At 46.0% G+C, this 21746-nt stretch overlaps 1 long non-coding RNA gene across 1 annotated transcript in view; it reads right to left on the reverse strand.

Annotated features, from left to right (window-relative positions):
- Window positions 1–21746, reverse strand: part of LOC120034593 — a 252013-nt gene that overhangs the window by 94999 nt on the left and 135268 nt on the right. Inside the window, exon 4 of the long non-coding RNA XR_005474048.1 lies at window positions 20555–20610. This is a non-coding gene — a long non-coding RNA (uncharacterized LOC120034593). The remainder of the gene's footprint in view (window positions 1–20554; window positions 20611–21746) is intronic.

Here is a 21746-nt window from a genome sequence, read left to right on the forward strand (position 1 = left end):
TATTCCTCAGGAGTATCGTCTTTAAAAGTCAAACAGACAATGGCGATGAGGGGAAACCTGTTTCCGAGGCACTGAAGTGAAGCAAATCTCTCGTAGCTTGTTTCCAGCATGAGACAGGCACTTGTGGGCCGACGTGTATTAGTTTGAATTCCAGGAGACAGAGACGGGCGAGGAGACCAAAGCCATGGTGTCTGCTGTGATGCTGTGAGAAACACAGGCTGCTGAGGAGAGATCTGATTGTGTTGCTGTTTCAGACCGCCAGTGATCCGGGGGATATTTCCCACTTTGACAAATTCCGCTCTGCTCCGATTCAGTGCTGTTCTGCCTACTTTGTGTGCAGCATTGCATGAAAAGCCGCTGAATAACTTTGTCCGGGTTCTCAGAGCCTCTCATACAGTGAAAAGGCTCTCTATGTTAAGGTGATGGAAACACATAACGAACAGACAGCTTGCCCTAGCTTTATGACCTTGGCTAGGAATCTCATAATGTGCTTCCAGAACATCTTCTATCCTGACCATAGAGATAGAAGGAACAGAACGGAATAGCACAGCAAATATTACACAACTAAATCTTATGTGATATATAACAGTATAACAGAAAATAATGACTGCCTTATTGCTTCTATGTGTAGGGCTCTGTCCTTGGCTAGCGGCTAACAGCCATGTTGTTCCTCTGTCTTTCTGACCTTGACCAGGTGGCACTGACCTGTCTAACCGGGCCGAGGCTGGCCGAGGCGTCCGGTCTGCTGGCCTGTGTTGTGTGGAGGTGCCTGCTGCCCCGCCGGGCCGTGGGAGGGAGGTGTGAGGGGACACTGCTGGGCCGAAAGGACATTCCTTGGCCTCAGGCAAAGCCCGGCGCAGCGCCGCAGAGCTCCACACACGCAGAGAGGAGGAATACGGAGGAACACTGAGCCACCGGACACACCCGTTTACACACACACACATACAGTATGTGCACTAGAAACACATCAAGCACAACATATTCATATAGAGGCCGAATTAAACAAACAGGTACATGATGTATGTAGCCTACAATAGACACACATACATGCAATCACTGAGCTTGGGAAACATACTGCCATGTGTCTCTCCCGCTGCTACTTCCGGCAGTCTGAGCCAAGGCCCACAGCCTCCCAGCTTTAGTAGGAGAGAGGATCCAGGGACTGGACACGGCTGCCAGCCTGCCCACACCCACCCTCTCCAGCACCATACTGCCCCTGACACAAACCCAGTCAGCCCAGGGACCAACCAGCTAGTAACATACACTAGCACAGCGGACTGGGATAACTGGGATACTATCCACAGATAGGTGAAATAACCTCATCCACACACACCAACATGTATTATAGCCTGCTATACACACAGAGACAGAACACATAGAACCTCATAGACACTTCTATTACTAGTATTGAAGTACTGGTGTGTCAGTATAAAGCAACAGCATGTCCTTATGGATTACACGTGGTTCTATTCTATTCTAATACAGACATATGTATACCCACAGACTTACTGCTGCTGGTAGCATTGATCATGCTGAGTGACAGAGGACTATTCTCCATCAGAGAGACGTTGCCTTGGCCTTAGAACATGGTTTCCCCTCCAGGCCCACAGGAAACTACTGGCTCACTGCTGTCTCACTCTCTGTGTTTTTGTGTCTGTGTGTGTGTGCGCGTGCGTGTGTATTTTTTTCATTTGGCATGGTTCAGGTATAGTTGGACTCATGGTAACAAATGAGCTCCCAGAGAAAAGGTGATGATGTGTGATGAAATGAAAGCCAGTATAGAGTCATAATAGTCTGAGTCAGAAACGTCCCCAGCTCAAACCTATACTGATACCACAGTCAACGTCAGGCTCCTATTCTCAGGAGAGACATAATGAGATGCGACATGTAAAGCTATTGTTTCCTGTAACCCGGGTCTCTCTGATCATTAGACACACGCAGAAAGGCAGGCAGCGTTCATTTGACGTCAATGACCCGGCTGCCTCGTCGTCTATTCCAGGGCTTTCGCAGGAAGGATGGCTGTGACAGGTTGACAGCGCTGTGCCTTAGGAAAGACAATTCCAATCACCAGCGCCATTCAGATAGCGCCATTCAGAATAGAAATAGACACAATGGAATAATTGAAGTGTTTCATGTACTGCCATGTAAAACAACCTTTGGGCTAATTGTTTTCTATTAGTCGGGAGACAATAGGAGTTTGGGAAGCGCCAGGTGCTTCGCTAACTGACTCTCAAACACCACTATGGCAGAAACCCCTTTGTTATTCGCTCACACACAGCTTCCAATGATTCAACACATCAAACCCCAGCAGCAGTAATGTAATTCATATCATAACACTGAGCCAATGAGAACAGATGCTTGATTTTTTTCTCTCCAATAGCTAAAGAGTACATTGAGTCAATTTGCTGAATTATTCAATGGATTAGCTATATTAGTTGTGGTGGAATGGTGTATCGCTGTGGCGTTGTGGCGTCGCGTGATGTCTCTAGATGGTATGTACACTATGAGAGCAGGTTCACCACTGAACCATTTCATTCTTAGCATCCTATTCCCATATAAGAATATTGTCTATTTCCCGTTTGGAATATTGACTTGACATGATGAAGCTGACCCTAGAATCAGCTTCCTACTGGCTGCTGCCATCATCAAAGATAGAAAAACGGCATCTGACATCCTAATAATTCCTCCAAATTCTCCATATTTCATACGGTCTGTCGATATGGGGGTTGACATTTAAATGAACATTCTCACGCACGGCCAAGGTCTAATTTGATCAACGCATAACAAGAATCGTCACTTATAGCGATGTGCATGCCTCCCTACATCTGTCACCATGGTGAATGGAGACCTCCACATGACCTGCTCAACAAAGACAATTCAACACAGACACAGGAGTCAGCCACCTGAACCACCCACTACCACACTCACCACTTCAGCCAGCATGGCTGCAGGCACCGACCTGTGTGTGAATACAGACACAGCAGAGGACTGGCATGGACATTTGATGGAAAGGACTTCAAATACATGTAAGGGTCCAAGGGTCTATGGTAACGCTTTGTAGACACACTCGTACATAAAACACACCTATTCCTCTACATTCTAGCACACCTGTACACCTATTATATATAATATAATATTATTGTTCCTATATTATTGTGTGTTTAACATAAACACGGACACAAAACGGCACACACAAACCTATACCCTATCACACGTATACAACGCGCTCTCACATCCCTGGTTACGTGTGGGTCTTATGAAACCTCTGGTGCCAGCGACCCTGCCAGTGAGAGCTCTAGCCTGAGAGACAGATCCACAGCGTTTAACTCCTGGCTCCTGTGAATGGCTATAGGTCACTACAGTTTCATCTCCTCAGCACAGACACACAGAGGTCGCCAGGTGGCTTTTATTGGAGTTTTACGTGAGGAGAAATAGGAGATTTTCCTAGGCAGACTAAATCCTTCCCCTGGGCTGGGAGATAGCCCAGCGAAAACCATATAGCCAGGTCAATAAGAGCCCAGATGCCAAATCTCCTTAAAGTCGCTCTTTATTCATGAATATGTGCTGAAACAATCTTTTGGGGGTTTAAGAGGAGATTGCATGCAGAAAACAGGCCGCCCTAATCCACTTTGGTTAGCGTCTTGAATGGAAATTAAAATGAGCCCAACAGCAGGGCGGATGATATTCCACCCTTGGCTGTTTTGCTACATTTCAGGCTCTCGTATAGCTTTTCTCAAACCGCCACTAGAAATAGAATGGTTACCATGATAAAAATAGTAGTGGGGTTAACCCCTTACACTGGTGGGAATTGGCCTATATGGATAGGGCTAAATTGAAATGTTTCCGACAGAAGAAATACGGAAAGCATATGCATGGTAAAAATTAAAAAGGAACAGTTTGGAGATTATGGGACAATTATTAGACTAAAGATAAGGACACAAAGTTCAAGCACACTTAGTAGTTGTTTTGTTTGGAACACAGCCCTGCATCCCCGCCTTTACACAATTACTGTTGTTGTTTACGCAATCCAAAAACGGTCCATTAACTAATCACAATCTGGGTCAGGTGGGCATCATTTGAAAGCTTGCCAACATGACTAGCTAAATGATAAAATATGATCTTAAAGGCTTTCACAAGGCAATTCATAGAAGTAGATAGTCATTTTGTTGCACATTAAATGGAGTCATGAGTGCCTTCAGATGTGTGGTCTACGGCAAATGTTCTTCACAACAGACAAACATCGTGTAACGGTTTTCTTCCTGGGATGAAGGAGAGGACCAAAATGCAGCGCGGCTAGTGTTCAACATGTTTAATGAACAAAAGAGACGATAACGTGAACACTATACAAAATACAAAAACAACAAACGTGAAAACCGAGACAGTCCTATCTGGTGCAGAACACAAAGACAGAAGACAACCACCCACAAACCCCAACACAAAACAAGCCACCTAAATATGATTCCCAATCAGAGACAACACAAAACACCTGCCTCTGATTGAGAACCATATTAGGCCAAACATAGAAACAGACAAACTAGACACACAACATAGAATGCCCACCCAGCTCACGTCCTGACCAACACTAAAACAAGTAAAACACACAAGAACTATGGTCAGAACGTGACACATCGTCTCATTCTGTTCAGAACAACCAGGGTATGATGCCATGTCATCTGGTAACTGTACATCAGACATAGTGATCATAAACACTGACACTGTATATTACATGAGTTGTATGATGCCATGTCATCTGGTAACTGTACATCAGACATAGTGATCATAAACACTGACACTGTATATTACATGAGTTGTATGATGCCATGTCATCTAGTAACTGTACATCAAACATAGTGATCATAAACACTGACACTGTATATTACATGAGTTGTATGATGCCATGTCATCTAGTAACTGTACATCAAACATAGTGATCATAAACACTGACACTGTATATTACATGAGTTGTATGATGCCATGTCATCTGGTAACTGTACATCAGACATAGTGATCATAAACACTGACACTGTATATTACATGAGTTGTATGATGCCATGTCATCTAGTAACTGTACATCAGACATAGTGATCATAAACACTGACACTGTATATTACATGAGTTGTATGATGCCATGTCATCTAGTAACTGTACATCAGACATAGTGATCATAAACACTGACACTGTATATTACATGAGTTGTATGATGCCATGTCATCTAGTAACTGTACATCAGACATAGTGATCATAAACACTGACACTGTATATTACATGAGTTGTATGATGCCATGTCATCTAGTAACTGTACATCAGACATAGTGATCATAAACACTGACACTGTATATTACATGAGTTGTATGATGCCATGTCATCTAGTAACTGTACATCAAACATAGTGATCATAAACACTGACACTGTATATTACATGAGTTGTATGATGCCATGTCATCTGGTAACTGTACATCAGACATAGTGATCATAAACACTGACACTGTATATTACATGCGTTGTATGATGCCATGTCATCTGGTAACTGTACATCAAACATAGTGATCATAAACACTGACACTGTATATTACATGAGTTGTATGATATGGAAATGTGTAGTGTATGAAATTCAGACAACATTTTTGCAAAAGTTGCCCAATTACTGGGAGTGATTGAGGCAACTTCTGTCACGCGTGGTGCTCAAGTTCAGAACGGCTGTCAGTCAAAACCCATACAGCACTGTGAAGCACAGAGCCAGAACTCTGACGTCATGTATAGCATGTTACTGTGCAGTAACTGCATCGCAAACCTTCCATTTTCAACCTGTATGTTGGTACGAGTGTAAAGGGCAAACAATATGACCAGGAATCCTGGCACTCTGCACAATGGTCTGCACAGTAACATCCATATTCAATACAATTGTGCTAGTGTGCCAACTTGTGCGTGAAGCGTGTGTACATGCCTTTGATTGAGTATGTGAGTGTGTGTTTACTTCTATGTGTTAGTGGGGTGTGTGTATATATGTGAGTGTGCCCACCTGCTCTGCAATTTGACCCATTGAGAGCTGAGGCACGGCACCCACCTGGTCTGGGTCTCTGTGTGTGTGTGTGTGTGTGTGTGTGTGTGTGTGTGTGTGTGTGTGTGTGTGTGTGTGTGTGTGTGTGTGTGTGTGTGTGTGTGTGTGTGTGTGTGTGTGTGTGTGTGTGTGTGTGTGTGTGTGTGTGTGTGGGTAATGGTTTGAAGGCAAGTGATTATACATCATGACCCCGGGTACAAGAAGCACAGTGGGTCCAATCTGGTGCTCACTGCCGCCCACTCTCTCTAACACACACACACACACTGGCAGGCATCACACAAACACCCACATACAGACGCAGGTATCACTCGCCCACAAACACACACAGATATGTGCACGCAGACACACGTGCCTGTGTCTCTCTACTTTCTCTCTCTCTTTCTATTTGTCTCTCTCTTAGCCAGGCAGCTCTATCCGTTCCCTCTGTTTTACACACATAATGAAACAGTGTCCTGGTCCTACACACTCCTCCTCCCCCTCCACACGTCCTTCTAATGAGATAAATTAGCGCCTTGCAACAGATGCATGGAATATACACTAATGGCTACCATCTGTCACTCATCTCTAGGAGACAGAGAGAGAATACAGCACTAAATCTGATCACCAGCAAGGCCGAGAGAGAGAGAGAGAGAGAGAGAGAGAGAGAGAGAGAGAGAGAGAGAGAGAGAGAGAGGCAAACAGGAGGGACATAAGAAATGTGTCACAATGTGGAGGGCCAGGCACTAGAGGCTTAGTGTAAGAGAAAGAGACGACAGTAGACAAAGTCAGCCTAATGTCAACCTTTCTCTCAATGGTTATCAGATATATATTTATTTTAAGACTGCATCAAGCTCCCCCATGACTCCCAGTAATTCCCTGTGTAGAGCTGGGAGCAAGCATGGTGTAGTGCTGTTTATCAAGCATGGTGTAGTGCTGTTTATCAGACAGCCATTCTCAGTTCACACCGTTTTCTCGCTCCGCTGTATTCAAGTCAGAGTTTCATGTATTCTGCTAATGTTGCCACTACACTGCCACTGTGCAAATAGTCCCAAATCCATTTGTAGAAAATAATTTGGGGGTGAGCACTAACATATTTCAGCCTGGTTCCTTAAAGCCACGCAGTGCATTAGCACGCTGCTTATGATGAAAGCCTGGGAAGAAACAAAGGATGATGAAAACAGAGAAGCAACGTATCTCGTTAAACAGCAGTGAGAGCAACGACTGACCCTGGGAAGCTACCTTATAAATGGTCCATGAAAACAAATGGACTAAACCCAGACAACATCTGCATGGACTTGGCCATCATTCTTTTGAACTGGAAGAAACAATTACAAGTGGAAATGAATTGCTAGTTGTTCTAAGGAAGAACATGGGAGATGAGATTGGAAAAGTTCTCAATTGTTTTATAGATTATTAACGAGATATGTGGCGAGAGTTGTAGATTCCGATAAAACTTTTATTTTACAATCATTTTATGTACATACATAAAAGTATGAGGAGAAATTATTAATGTCATAATATTGCAAATAATGATCGCCAAATTTTTTTATTGAAGCAGCTTTGGGTTTGCAGGGCATTCATTTGATAATGGCCACAGTCACCCATCACACTGCACAACATAAACTAGCAATCCCACCGCATCAACATTCCCTATGAAGCAATCTTATAAACATTACAGGCCTAATGAAAAAGTAGCAGATATCTCCTGCAGCCTCTCATAAAGACCCTAGTGAAATCCTCAGATCAGGCTATAAACAACATCCCAGGCAGAAATGAGCAAACCCTGTTACCCTTTTAGAACTTGTTACAATTTCCAATTAAGCAGTAATGAAGATATTTTGGTCTGTATTGCTCGGTACAGCTGACTACATTATAACACAATGTTCAGCAGGCATAGGAACCCATGACGTCAACACAACCCTCATTAAAGCGGCATACCAACGGTGCAGAACAGGAACACACTCTCTCTACCCACTCCACTCCACAAAACACAAACATTTCTCTCTATCTTTCACCAAAACCTAACCGATTTGAAATGAGGACATTAAAATAGCCCATCACTGCACACAGGAAATGATAGCGCTGCCTCAACCTTGTATGCAAATATTATATTTCAAGCCAGCAGCAGAGAGAGAGAGAGGGGAGAGAGAGGGGAGAGAGAGAGGGGAGAGAGGGGAGAGAGAGAGAGGGGAGAGAGAGAGGGGAGAGATGGGGTGAGAGAGGGGAGAGAGAGAGAGGGGAGAGAGAGAGAGAGAGGGGAGAGAGAGAGAGGGGAGAGAGAGAGGGGAGAGAGAGAGGGGAGACGGGGGGAGAGAGACGGGAGAGAGAGGGGAGAGAGAGTGGGGAGAGAGAGGGGAGAGAGAGGGGAGAGAGTGGGGAGAGAGAGGGGAGAGAGAGAGGGGAGAGAGAGGGGAGAGAGAGGGGCGTGCAGGCAGCAGCTCTGAGTGTGTCTTATTGAGCAGATACTCCTGAGCTTAATAAAGCACACCATCAGTGTCTCTCTGCTCATTTGCATGGCCAGTGTTAGCTAGCCTTGCACGGCAGCAGCTCCCTCCAACAATCCATTAGTTCTGCGAGGATGTTCAGTATAGCCATGCAAATAAGTGTGAAATTGCACTGTAATCAGTCATGTAAATGACACAGGATTTCTATCTAGGCATCATCGTTCCCCGCACTCGTTTATGAAATACTTGTGAGGGAAGGAGGGAGGGAAGAGAAAATAACATTAAAAACAATGAAAGAAGTGCTTCTGTTTTGACAGCGACAGAGAAGAAAAAGATCATTAGCATGACATGAGCCAGACAGGCTTTGATTCTCTACTGAGAATTTAACTCCCTCAAACCCATCTCCCATTAAAATTATATTATAAATATTCAGACACTGATCAAAACTGTTCACCTAGGTAAGACTTAAGAGTCACAATCACTAGGAGTCTTCTTGTGTAAAGACTTCTACCCTCCCCTTTGATGACAAGAAAGAGACAGAGGACGGGTGGCGGCACACCTACCAGATGAGAGAGAGCTTAACAAGTCTGTATTCCTGTACTGTGAGACGTACAGTACCTAACAGCCTGTTCTATATGGAATGTCTGGAGAAATACACTCATGAATATGGCAGCCATTGGAAAAATAATTACACAGAATTTCATTCTTACTTAACACAAATGTTGGTAGCACTTTATTTTTCAGTATAAATTTATACTATGTCAATAAATACCTTGATAAAACAATCAAACAATTTTGCAAAATGTAATTCAATGTAGAAAAAAAATATATATATAATTTGTGTATGGTTTCACTAGATCACGAAGGGTAAAAATATCTATCAAATATCATGTTAAATAAGACAAGCCATCTTTTCAAGACTCGTGTTGGCATAATAGACCAAGCTGTATAAAAAAGGAAGATTGATTTCCCATAATATGCAGTAGTCAGCCAATGGGACTGGTTCCATTAGGGTTGCTGATGTGACTGGAATCAGCTGCAGACTGCACTCATTGTATAGTCGTCTATATGAATAAGCTGATGGGAGTAAGTGACACATCGACCATCCACTCACTTTCACACAGTTCCCAATGATTCATTTTGAATATCGTGCTGTGAAATACAGCCAAACTGGATAATGTTCTGTGTGTGTGTGTGTGTGTGTGTGTGTGTGTGTGTGTGTGTGTGTGTGTGTGTGTGTGTGTGTGTGTGTGTGTGTGTGTGTGTGTGTGTGTGTGTGTGTGTGTGTGTGTGTGTGTGTGTGTGCGCGCGTGTGTGTGCGTGCACGTGTGTCTGTCTGTAAGAGGGAGAGAGAAAGAGCAAAAAAAGAATGAGGAAGAGGAGGAAGAGGAAGGATCAGGAATCTGGCTCAAATGCAATCTCAGGAGAACTAGCTCATTGAGCTGACAGCCATCAGTAAATCCGTGTGGAGCGAGAACGAGTCACTGTGGTCAAGCAGACAGAGGGAGAAAGAGAGAGAGAAGGGAGAAGATAGAGAGAACAGAGAGAGACCCAGCACACAGAGACACAGAGACAGATTTGATGAATACTGAGGCGCTCAAACAGACAGATGGGCTAATTTATGACTGACTGTGTGTTATGAAACATGATCTTAGTGTCGGTGAAATCAAAATAACATTTTGGGTGTAAACGTGGAGCCTGGACCTGCCAACAGATCCCCATGTGGTCCAACACATTCAGATGGCCCAGGATGCAGTGCCATGGAAAACCATTGTGTTGTCGAACGACTGCATATTTGTTGTTTATTGTGTTGTTTGGGGTAAATTGCATGCAGCTGTATACAGTGCCAATCGCATCCCACCTGCCAAAGTCAAATTAAGCCATCAAATCAATATCAAGAGTCTGGAGGAAAATGAAGGCCATTACCAGGCTATTGAATTGTATTTGTTCTCTATTCAAAATTAAAGGCTATTGACAGGCTGTTTTATTTAGTTCTCTATTCAACCACTCTCTGGTTAAAGTGGGGGAGTGGATGTGGCTGCATTTTAACTGCCGGCCCCTTTAATACTGGGCTATAGAGCCACTTTATGATCCCACACAGGGGACTTGTGTATGCGGGGAGTGTATTGTGGCTGGCTGAACCCGGCTGAATACACACTGTGAATGTTTTGTTGTCAAATAATGAGAGAGTGTTGGGGTCCTACCTCACCGAGAGGCACAGCAAAGATTAGACACATCTCAGCACAGAGCCATTGGTGAAATGTATCAATGTCGGTGTGCACCAATCCAGGGTGGCTTTCCCCCGTTCATGGTGGGTTCTCATTTGGAACCTGTAAACCAGTTGTCATGTGTATTTTCCACTCGGATAGTGATAGCTTTCAGCAGTGGCTCACAATCACCCCGGTCTCATTGCTCGGGCACAAACGCTCATCGGGTTGTCTGTCTAGCCTGCATGGGAGATGGAATCAGAACAATGACCACTGAAGAAAGGCAGGAGATGTGACAATTCAGTGGACGGTAACAGTGGACAGCGTAATTCAACCATTATAATTCAACTACATTTCAGCACTATGCAACTACTACAGTGCCTGGGTCTCACAAATAAAAGTCAAACAAGTTTAATGAAGAAATAACATGTTTAAAATAAACCAGCCATTCCCCAGCGTAAATACCATCACTGAGACCAATTAACCAAACCAGAGAGCATTTTGTGAAAGTAGCTCTGCATTTTTGAGTTATCATTAGTATGGTCACGGATAATAAGATCAGTGTATACAACATTTATCTCGCTCCATTTTTCACGGAGCAGAAATCTCTCTACATATCATAGAGGTTGACTTTAGTCAGCTAGCTGTAGAGAACACACTGTAGCTGATCTATAGTAATGCAAAGGGGTAGGGGATATCCAGGCCTGATGGGTTGAGAGGCCACTTCTCAGCCAGAGGATTTTGATCCCTCTCGTAGCGGCTAGCTAAATTAGCATGCAGTAGACAGGACTCAGAGGTGCCCTAGCCCTTAACTCAATCTCTCTCTCCCTCTTTTTTCTCCCCTTGCTTAGGTAAAAGTAATGGATTGTGGCTGCAGCTCCAGCCTTACACCCCTCCCTTCCCCTCAAGCCGGGCAGCGATGCAGGCAGACAGGCAGGGAGGGACGAAAACAGGCAGGCAGGGAGGGAGGCAGGCAGGCAGGGCCGGAGGGCATGTTACTGAGCTCCGGGTTCCTCCACAGCGACACTCACTAACTCTAAGGCCAGCTGTCCGAGCATACGCACCCAGCGCTCCAGGATGGCCAGGCAGCCTTAACCGAAAGGTGCCATCCCCCCTCCACGCTCTTAAACAGATTGCCGCTCACGCCACCTCAAGCTGAATACCAATGAATGAAGGGGTTGCTTACCAAAATGAATGACGGGTAGCAAAAGGAGACAAAAAAATAGCAAAAAAACAACGCAGCAGCAATTTCAAACAGCACTTTTAGGGAATGGATGCAATTAAGCTGCAAACACTCAACGGATGTAGACGGGCTAGAAACACTGAGTATGTTTTAGAGACATGTACTCCAGGAGTTTTAAGCATGCAGTTGTTAGAGGGGGCAGGCTGATTGAAATTCATTGGCAACATCTGCATGCAGCGCACAACATGGATGGGGGATCAGAGTTTGGAGGTCTCTGAACATCAGTTATAATTAACAAAACATTCCTGTGCACATGGGCTCCGGGGCACATGGGTAACGAATGGCAACCATGGCAGGGCTCGGGTTAAGAGGATGAACCAGGGGGCATCAGTACCATTATGGACACACCTGGAATATGGACGACGGCAAGAAGGCAACGCTAACCGCTACCCAGCTACGCAGAACCAACCTGCAATATTAAATCTCCCTATTCCATCTTCCTATTATATTGTACTGTACAATGTGAATATGACACTGACAGTTATCTAAGAATGTCATCTCGGTGAACAATTAATAGAACAGCGGGAACGTGAGGTCAGATATAATTAACAGATATGCAGCGCGTGGTTTAATTGCTCAAGTCTCAAGCAAAGTAATTCAATAATTCACAGTGAACCACTGAGAGGGAGAGACAATGACAGAGCTTCTCCTCATCTCCCTCTAAGAGGCTGGTGGAGGTAGGTGGTGGAGGTGGTGGTGGAGGTAGGTGGTGGTGGTGGAGGTAGGTGGTGGTGGTGGTGGAGGTAGGTGGTGGTGGTGGTGGAGGTAGGTGGTGGTGGTGGTGGAGGTAGGTGGTGGTGGTGGTGGTGGAGGTAGGTGGTGGTGGAGGTAGGTGGTGGTGGTGGTGGTGGAGGTAGGTGGTGATGGTGGAGGTAGGTGGTGGAGGTAGGTGGTGGAGGTAGGTGGTGGTGGTGGTGGTGGAGGTAGGTGGTGGTTGGTGGTGGTGGAGGTGGTGGAGGTAGGTGGTGGTGGTGGAGGTGGTGGAGGTAGATGGTGGTGGTGGAGGTAGGTGGTGGTGGTGGTGGTGGTGGAGATAGATGGTGGTGGTGGTGGTGGTGGAGGTAGATGGTGGTGGTGGAGGTGGAGGTAGGTGGTGGTGGTGGTGGTAGGTGGTGGAGGTAGGTGGTGGTGGTGGTGGTGGTGGTGGTGGAGGTAGGTGGTGGTGGTGGTGGTGGTGGTGGAGGTAGGTGGTGGAGGTGGTGGCATGTGGTGGTGGTGGAGGTAGATGGTGGTGGTGGAGGTAGATGGTGGTGGTAGAGGTAGGTGGTGGTGGAGGTAGATGGTGGTGGTGGAGGTGGAGGTAGGTGGTGGAGGTGGTGGTGGAGGTAGGTGGTGGTGGTGGAGGTAGGAGGTGGTGGAGGTAGGTGGTGGAGGTAGGTGGTGGAGGTAGATGGTGGAGGTAGGTGGTGGAGGTAGGTGGAGGTAGGTGGAGGTAGGTGGTGGTGGTGGAGGTGGTGGAGGTAGGTGGTGGTGGTGGAGGTAGGGGGTGATGGTGGTGGAGGTGGTGGAGATAGGTGGTGGTGGTGGTGGAGGTAGGGGGTGGTGGAGGTAGATGGTGGTGGTGGAGGTAGGTGGTGGTGGTGGTGGAGGTGGTGGAGGTAGATGGTGGTGGTGGAGGTAGGTGGTGGTGGTGGAGGTGGTGGAGGTAGGTGGTGGTGGTGGTGGTGGAGGTAGGTGGTGGAGGTGGTGGAGGTAGGTGGTGGTGGTAGGTGGTGGTGGTGGTGGAGGTAGGTGGTGGTGGTGGAGGTGGTGGTAGATGGTGGAGGTAGATGGTGGTGGTGGAGGTAGATGGTGGTGGTAGAGGTAGGTGGTGGTGGTGGAGGTGGTGGAGGTAGATGGTGGTGGTGGAGGTGGAGGTGGAGGTAGGTGGTGGTGGTGGAGGTAGATGGTGGTGGTGGAGGTAGATGGTGGTGGTGGAGGTGTAGGTAGGTGGTGGTGGAGGTAGGTGGTGGAGGTAGATGGTGGTGGTGGAGGTGGTGGAGGTGGTGGTGGAGGTAGGTGGTGGTGGTGGAGGTAGGTGGTGGTGGTGGTGGAGGTAGATGGTGGAGGTAGGTGGTGGAGGTAGATGGTGGAGGTAGATGGTGGTGGTGGAGGTAGGTGGTGGTGGTGGAGGTAGGAGGTGGTGGAGGTAGGTGGTGGAGGTAGATGGTGGTGGTGGAGATAGCTGGTATTTATGCTGAGATGCTCCTCTCTGTAACACCGCCTCAGGGACAGATCTAACACACACCCAGCCATCAGAAGAAGAGGAAGAAACACTGGGATGGCTCTGAATCGGACGGCGGAAAGAGCTGACGTTCCAGCAAATGTTATTTGCACACAAAGGGCTCATCGGTTCCCCTGAGTCTAGGGCAAATTCTTAATCTGGGGCTTTTTTCCTCACAGAAGTTCAGACAGCATCTTAAGGTACACCTAATTGACGGAGCGGAGATCGTCTCATTATAATACATGCGGTAGGCCAGCCTGTCAGACAGAGAGGTGGTGGAGAGCAGTGTTAAGGAAGTAGCAGAGGCATTATCAGTCTATATTTCACGTGTCACTGGGGGACGGATGTGTCCCCATTGCGTCCTCTAGGTGCCATTAATTGATCAAATGAATGAATTAATGAATGGTTCAGTTTACACTCTTAGAAAAAAGGGTGCCAAAAGGGTTCTTCGGCTGTCCCCATAGGATAACCCTTTTTGGTTCCAGGTAGAACCCTTTTAAATTCCATGTAGAACCCTCTGTGGTAAGGGTTCTACATGGACCCAAAATTGTTCTACTTTGATCCAAAAGGATTCTTCCTACCTGGAACCAAAAAGGGTTATTTAAAGGGTTCTCCTACCGAGGACAGCGAAATAACCATTTTAGGTTCTAGATAGCAATTTTTTTCCTACGAGTGTAAGGTAACAGGTGAGTAATCTGGTTAGTCTGGTTTGACACGGAGATTATCAAACATGAAATATGAAATCGAAAATTGCATTTCTCCACAGATACATGCATGTCCCTTCTTCCCTATTCATTGAAGTCGGGTAGAACTGAAAGTCATTGTCAACCTTTGACTCCCGTCTCACGTTATATTGTGAGTAAGGGCCACTACATGGTTCTGTGTTGAATGGTGGAGCTGGGCTATTATGTTCCAAGGTACACATTATGAACACATATGCCTTGAACCAATCTGAGGTCAAAGTAATGTATCTGGGAAGATTTGTAAAGCACTTTACAGTGCGTGTTCCATTCCAGATATTTAAAAACGTTTGAAATGAAAATGGATCCCAATTAGAGCCGCACAGCAGTGTAAGTGCTTCTTGTTATTTTTCTGTAACCAGTTGAAACATTTCTCCCTGGGAAAACCTCTAAAAACATACATTTTTTCTGCCTGTACTGTGAGCTCTGATAAAAGCAGCCTAGACAGGCCTGAGCTCAAGCCATTTTGCCAGCCATTCAGGGAGATGAAAATGCAAAGCTAAAAATACTAGCTACACATTTCAAAAGGCAAGAGAAATGCATATATACACCAACTAGCAACAACCCTTTCTCCTTGACTGCTGGGGAGAAAAGGCTTTTGGTCTCAACACATTAGACATTTTCAGTGAAACCCTTTACAGTTAGACATACCTTCTCCTTCACAGTATGTGAAGTATGTATGTGGTCATGTTATAGCCACCTAAGAGATATCAGCAGTAGCTTTAGATTCAGGTGAATTTGCTAACATAATAAGTGTACTGTGCTAGCATTACAGTACTATATGTATCTACTGGTGCTGTGGCCTTGCTATGGGTATATAGTCTTGTCTGTTGGATCACCTGTTGAAGAGCATCCATTTCAACAGGGGGCCAGAGGTCGTGGTCCTGGCTGGGTGTTTGATTGGCAGGTGGGGAGCCATGATGCCCACAGCCCTGCCCCAGTGGAGCGCTGAGCGCCAGCATCTGGGCTTGGGAGGGCCACAGTGCTGCTGACTAACGGAGCGTGTCTGCTGACAGTCAGTGTGTCTGACTGATAGGATCACCCCAGGAGGCTCTTCCAGGGCCTTTACAAAGTGCCTCTGATAGGCCAGGCCCATAGCTTTACCGCCGGGCCCTGCCAACAAATTAAATTTAAGCCCCGCTAATGTATAGAGTAATCATAGAGTGGTGTTGATACATTTTTCAGCAGGGTTACCATGGGCACGACTGAAAGCTTTGCATGGAATCAGAGACGGGCAGGAACGGGGCGGGGAGAAACAGCTGCCTGTAACCTTAGCATGCCACTGGAATCATCCACTTCTAAGGCAAGGACTCATATGAAAGAACAACAATAACATGCCATTATGAGATGTAACATTTTGCAGTGACCTGCGTTTCCAGGGGGAAATTTGAAAGAAAAGCAATTTCACATTAAACTATCTGACACAGAGCAATGGTGGAATGGTGGTGAGGAGGGGGGTGATGGAGAAGGGGGAGTGGAGTGGTGGGGGGGGGGGCACCGAGCCCCCGTAAAAGCCATTGGCCAACTAGAGCGAGACACACATTCCCTCTGCCGAGTTAAAAGGTCTGGAGTGGATGAAATTTCAAAGTCTCCCCTGCAGACAAACACTCCGCTTAGCACACATCAGTGCTGAGATGTTGAAATATTCCACTCCACAGTTGCAGCCTGGTTCTCTTCCCTGTACCGCCGTATCAGACATGGTAGCACTGTGATTAATGAGACAGGAAAAATACCTCTCTCTTTTCTCCCATTGTGTTTTTATAAATTCAATGAAGCTAAAACTGCACTTAATTAAAAATGTGTCTCAGCGTCGTATTTCCCATGATGCTCGGCAGCAGGCAATATAGGAAAATTAAAGGCAATTGGAGATAAGAGAGGATGGATTTACATGTGTGGGACCTTTGTTCCCTCCCACCTGTTATGACCAACAATGTAAAGTTTTGCAGCTGGGGTTGATTAGCCAGCTAGTAGATAGCATACATCATAGAAGACCTTTCAGAAACTGAACACAAAGCATAGCTAGCTACACTTCTCTGCATGCACAACAACACAGTCATCTGAACACCATGGTGCAGTGCTACTTCATGTCATTCTTCTCTTCCTCTCATTTAGAATCGTTTGTTATGAATACACTGGATGTGTAGGAACACTGTAAATACTCTAGGAAGAACATTGCATTGACATATTGATACATGATTGTGATTTAGTAACTGATTTGTAATTTCATGGAGTTGATCCGTTGGCAACTGATGAGCAATTCCTATGTCATTTGTGCAATAGTTAACATTGCTCAATATAACATCTTAAAACAAGGTATAATCAAATTCATGACCTTGGTCTGAGTGTGATTCATATGGGGAAGCTTCCAAAGTAGTGGGTCGGTTTTCTTACGTTCCATATTTAGGCCTAGTTGTGAGATGTCAGAACAGAAGACCAAGAGGCTGGATCAGTAGGGATGGATCATGTGACATGATGACACACCTTACAGGATATATATTCTCTTCCTGTCCACAGCGCTCTAACATCTGGCCTGCTGGTGTCAGATTCCTCCATCCACTACCAGCATTATAGTATTATCACCCCCGCTCTCTCTGCCCTCTCTCTGCTAGCTAGCTATTACTACTACTACATGACTCTTGGCACGCCTTGGAGATCTGTGTCACAATCACTTAGTAATTACAGTGACTAATGTAAGGACCATTCTCGTGTCTAACCTCAGACATTTCATCAAAATCTGACTGGGAAGAAATTAATTGGCAGTGTAATGGACGTTACGTTCGGTTTTAACCCTAACAAAACATATACTCTTTAGAACCAAAGCTTCCTTTTCCCACAATTCCCTGGTGGGGGATGGTTTGCCAGCTCAGAAACAGAGAGTAGAGCTCAGGTTCTTTGCCCTTGTCATTGCATCTGCACTGACCTCTAAAAAAATGGACAACAAAGATCATATCACGAAACCAATACTAGCACCGACGGCCTTTGCACAAATTGATTTAGCCACCCAGAACTCACTCCCATCTCAATGAGGTGGCAGGATGCTCACAGCATAAATCACTGTCACACAAACACCCTCTAGTGAAATGTGATTTTTATCTTTAGGATATTTTTTTGTTCAGTATGTCCCGGTTGGTGTCTAGCTCTGTGATAAGTGGTGGTGAGTGATGCGAAATAAACGGTTAGCGCATTACGCTAATATTGAGCTCTCACCGCATATAGGTGCTATCACACGGAGAGGGTGACACAGCTGTGGTCCCCTGTATTTCAGGAGGTAGTGCAGAGCCCTGTGTTATATGGCTCATAGATCACTAATGTGTGGGTGAGAGTTGTCTCCGGCTGCCGGCTTGGCGGGGATGAAGCACAGATACTTTATGGCACAACCGTCAGACGTAAGCATGCTACCGAGGCTACAATGAGAAGACGACTAAAAATAGAAGATAAGCTTTTCCGAGGGGCCCCGGAGACAATAGTTTCATACATTCCGTTGTGTACATTGGGATCAAGAACCAGTACAAAACGTCTAACCTGAGCTATGAAGCACAAGACCCAGATAAATGCAGCAAAGAAAGCCAGGCTATCCCAGAAGCACCCTCTATAAAGTATAGAATGACATGATAAATGCTCCAGTGTGTTAAATACACCAGGATAGACTGTTCTATCCTCCTTACAACTGACAACCTCTGTTGCTCACTTAATTACAGCCAAGCGCAACACACTACTGTGTCAATTATCATGTGCTTTAACTCGTCTGGCTATTTTTACCACAGAGTTTCACTCAGAACTTTTTTCCTTCTTTTTATTGCTATTCTGCTCAGATCTTGTGGCTGAATTCCATTCCACACACAGAGCTGTACAAACATAAGGGGGTTAAGGATTCAGATTGGTGGAGGGGAACCTAATCTTCTGTAATTGGCGGAATGGTTCTCATTTTTATCGACTCACTTTAGAAAGTGGCGCTCGTCGACAGCCTGCTATCGTTCTAGGGATTTGAGGTGACTATTACTTTTCATAAGGGCCAGAAAAGGCAGGTCTGTCTGGATGTTAACGGACATGTTAGACCTGATCATCATTAATCAGACCAATACTACATCACCGAGCACCAGCCGGGTCACGGAAATGGACAAATAACACAAGGACGCACAAACCTCTTTCATACATCACATTTGCAACAGCCACTATTTAGCATGGTGAGATAATCCATTCTGGGGTTCATCATGTGAAAATGGGACTAAAATGGTAAAGCTCTGCCAGCCAATAGCATCCTCTGCCCCACCAGATGCCTAGCTTCTGGATTTTGCTTAATTGCCATCTTCAGATCAATCTATATCCAAATGTCAACTGAATCTACAACAGAATTTTCCCTGCATTTTGTCAGCTGAATATCCAGTATATTTCCTTACATTAGAAAGCAGAGTTTTTCTGTTAGTCCTTATTGTATGCACATGTAGTGAACTACACTAAGGCCTATTATTATCCAGGCCTGAGAGAAAGGTGTTGCTGTGCTGACATACGTCGGTCTACATGGCCAACTCTGTGTCCACCCCTGCTGACCTGTGTGCCCATTAGCCTTGACATAGTGATGGGGCATGGTACTGTCTATCTCAGCCCCACACAGAGAACACCCACTCTTCATCTGGTCCACATACACACAGCACGCATCACACACACACGGGACAGCGGGTGGATATGGACACTAGCATACTGATCTCTACTACACACTTGTGATACAAATACACTTCACACGTTTGGTGAATGCATAAACTGTACACAAACATGTGCATACATAGTCCCACATGTAGGACTACTGTGTACACACGTATGCAAATGAACATGGATATTCATGCACTCCCATGTGGCCATGCATGTACAAATAAACACAGCTACAAACAGACTGAAAATACACACACATATGTTGGTGGCAACTTAATTGGGGAGGATGGTCTCGTGGTAATGGCTGGAGCGGAATTAGTGGAATGGTATCAAATACATCAAACACATGGTTTCCAGGTGTCTGATGCCATTCCATTCGCTGCATTCCAGACATTATTATGAGCCATCCTCTCCTCAGCAGCCTCCACTGGTTCACCCATAAATAAACACACACAATAAAAATACACTCACATATGATCGCCCATAGAGAATACAGACTTGTTTGAACACACACACACACACACACAAATATTACTCTTAAATCTCTGTTTATCGTACACATGTCCACTGTTCAAATGACAACAGCGGACCCCTCTCGGTAGTGGTAACAGGAACACGGTAGGAAACAGAAAAGCCTCAATATCAAAACAGAAGGGTCAGTCAATATGGAAAGTGAGAAGTTAAGGTAAAAGAGAGACCCTGGTGATCAGTGTGCTGACCCGCTTCACGCAAACTGTCGTCAACAACATCCCAACCATTCACACACAGAACCATCTACCACATCAAGACCCGCCCCCTCCTCTTCCCCCTCAGCCATTCCACCATCCTCAGAGAAACCCCTACACAGCACTAGCTACTTCTCTCACAGCACTATTTATCCTCTCTCTTCCCTCCTCCTGTCTCTCCTCCTTTCTCTCTGTCGCAGCCGCCACGTTCTCAGTGCGCCGCGGTCGAGAACATAGAAGGGTTGAGAATAAAAGACAAACCGACGTTGGGAAAGATGGAGATGAAAAATTAGCATAAGAATACTCACAGTGGGTTGGAGCGGGGCTGGAGCGTGGCGGTGGTCCTCTCTCTGTCAGATACAACCTGCACACAAGATTGAGAAAAAAAGAAAACTAGGCTGTGAAAGCGGCAAAGAGAGAGGAGGAGAAAAAAGGAAGGAGGCGGGGGCACATCATCCAACGCACGCGCCACACAAGACATAAAGAAATAAAGAATTCCTCGAGGAAGGTAGAAAAAAAACAGAGCGCAGAGGAGGAGAGAGGGAAAAAAAGAAGAGAGGGGGGCGTGAAGAGGTGGGCTGTCTTAGGGAAATATAAAAAGAGACAGACACATGCGGAGCGCTCCGGTGCGCGATCACATCTGACAGGTCTGAGCTGCAGTCCGCCTACCTCCTTATCGCCCTCACTTTTCCACAGCGCTGTGCTGTGCTCTCCTCTACCCAGGCCACAGCCATGGACTGGTCCTCACGCTGATGTTACGGGAGATTCAGCACAGGGGAGCTATCGCACTCATCGCCATACGTTAGCGTCACACACTGAGGATTGCACACGGATCACCCACCCAACTCCACCCCACGCACCTCAATCCCACCCACTACATCCCCCCTCCCCTCAATTGTGAAAAAAGAGAAAGAGAGAGCGAGAATACAGCCTGCTTCAAATGAATGAGAGCATTCCCAGTGGCATTGAGGCAATTACAGAGGCTGGCGCTGTTTTCTGTTTACCCCTCACCCTTTCTCTCTTGCTCTCTCTCTTCCCTCTCTCTCAGGCTGGTACAGTGTCTGTTTTCTCTCTCTTTCCGTCTCTCTGTGCTCCAGACATATGCCTCTATTAATGTAGCTTCTGTCACTTCAGCTGCTTGGTCAGATTACTCCGTCTCTGCTTCCCCTGTGTTCTACCCACATTGAGTGCCTACGCGTCCGCCCGCTTGCCTAGCGCCTGCCATCCTGCCCGCCTACCCACCTGCCTGCCTGCCCGCTACACATTTCAGTTGGCCAAACACTTCCCTGAGTCTCCAGCCCACCTTGAGACAGACCTCACCAGACCTTGAGACAGACCTCACCAGACCTTGAGACAGACCTCACCAGACCCCACTGCTGCCACACCTTCCTGTCTGATTCAAGGAGGGAGGAACAACTCACAGTTATCATAATCCCTCCAGATTTATCACACCTCGCCTGGTGTGACAGAGGTTTATTAAGAGGCTAGTTGGTAGTGGAA

The sequence above is a fragment of the Salvelinus namaycush genome, chromosome 41, assembly GCF_016432855.1.
Source record: "Salvelinus namaycush isolate Seneca chromosome 41, SaNama_1.0, whole genome shotgun sequence".
Classification (NCBI taxonomy): Eukaryota; Metazoa; Chordata; class Actinopteri; order Salmoniformes; family Salmonidae; genus Salvelinus; species Salvelinus namaycush.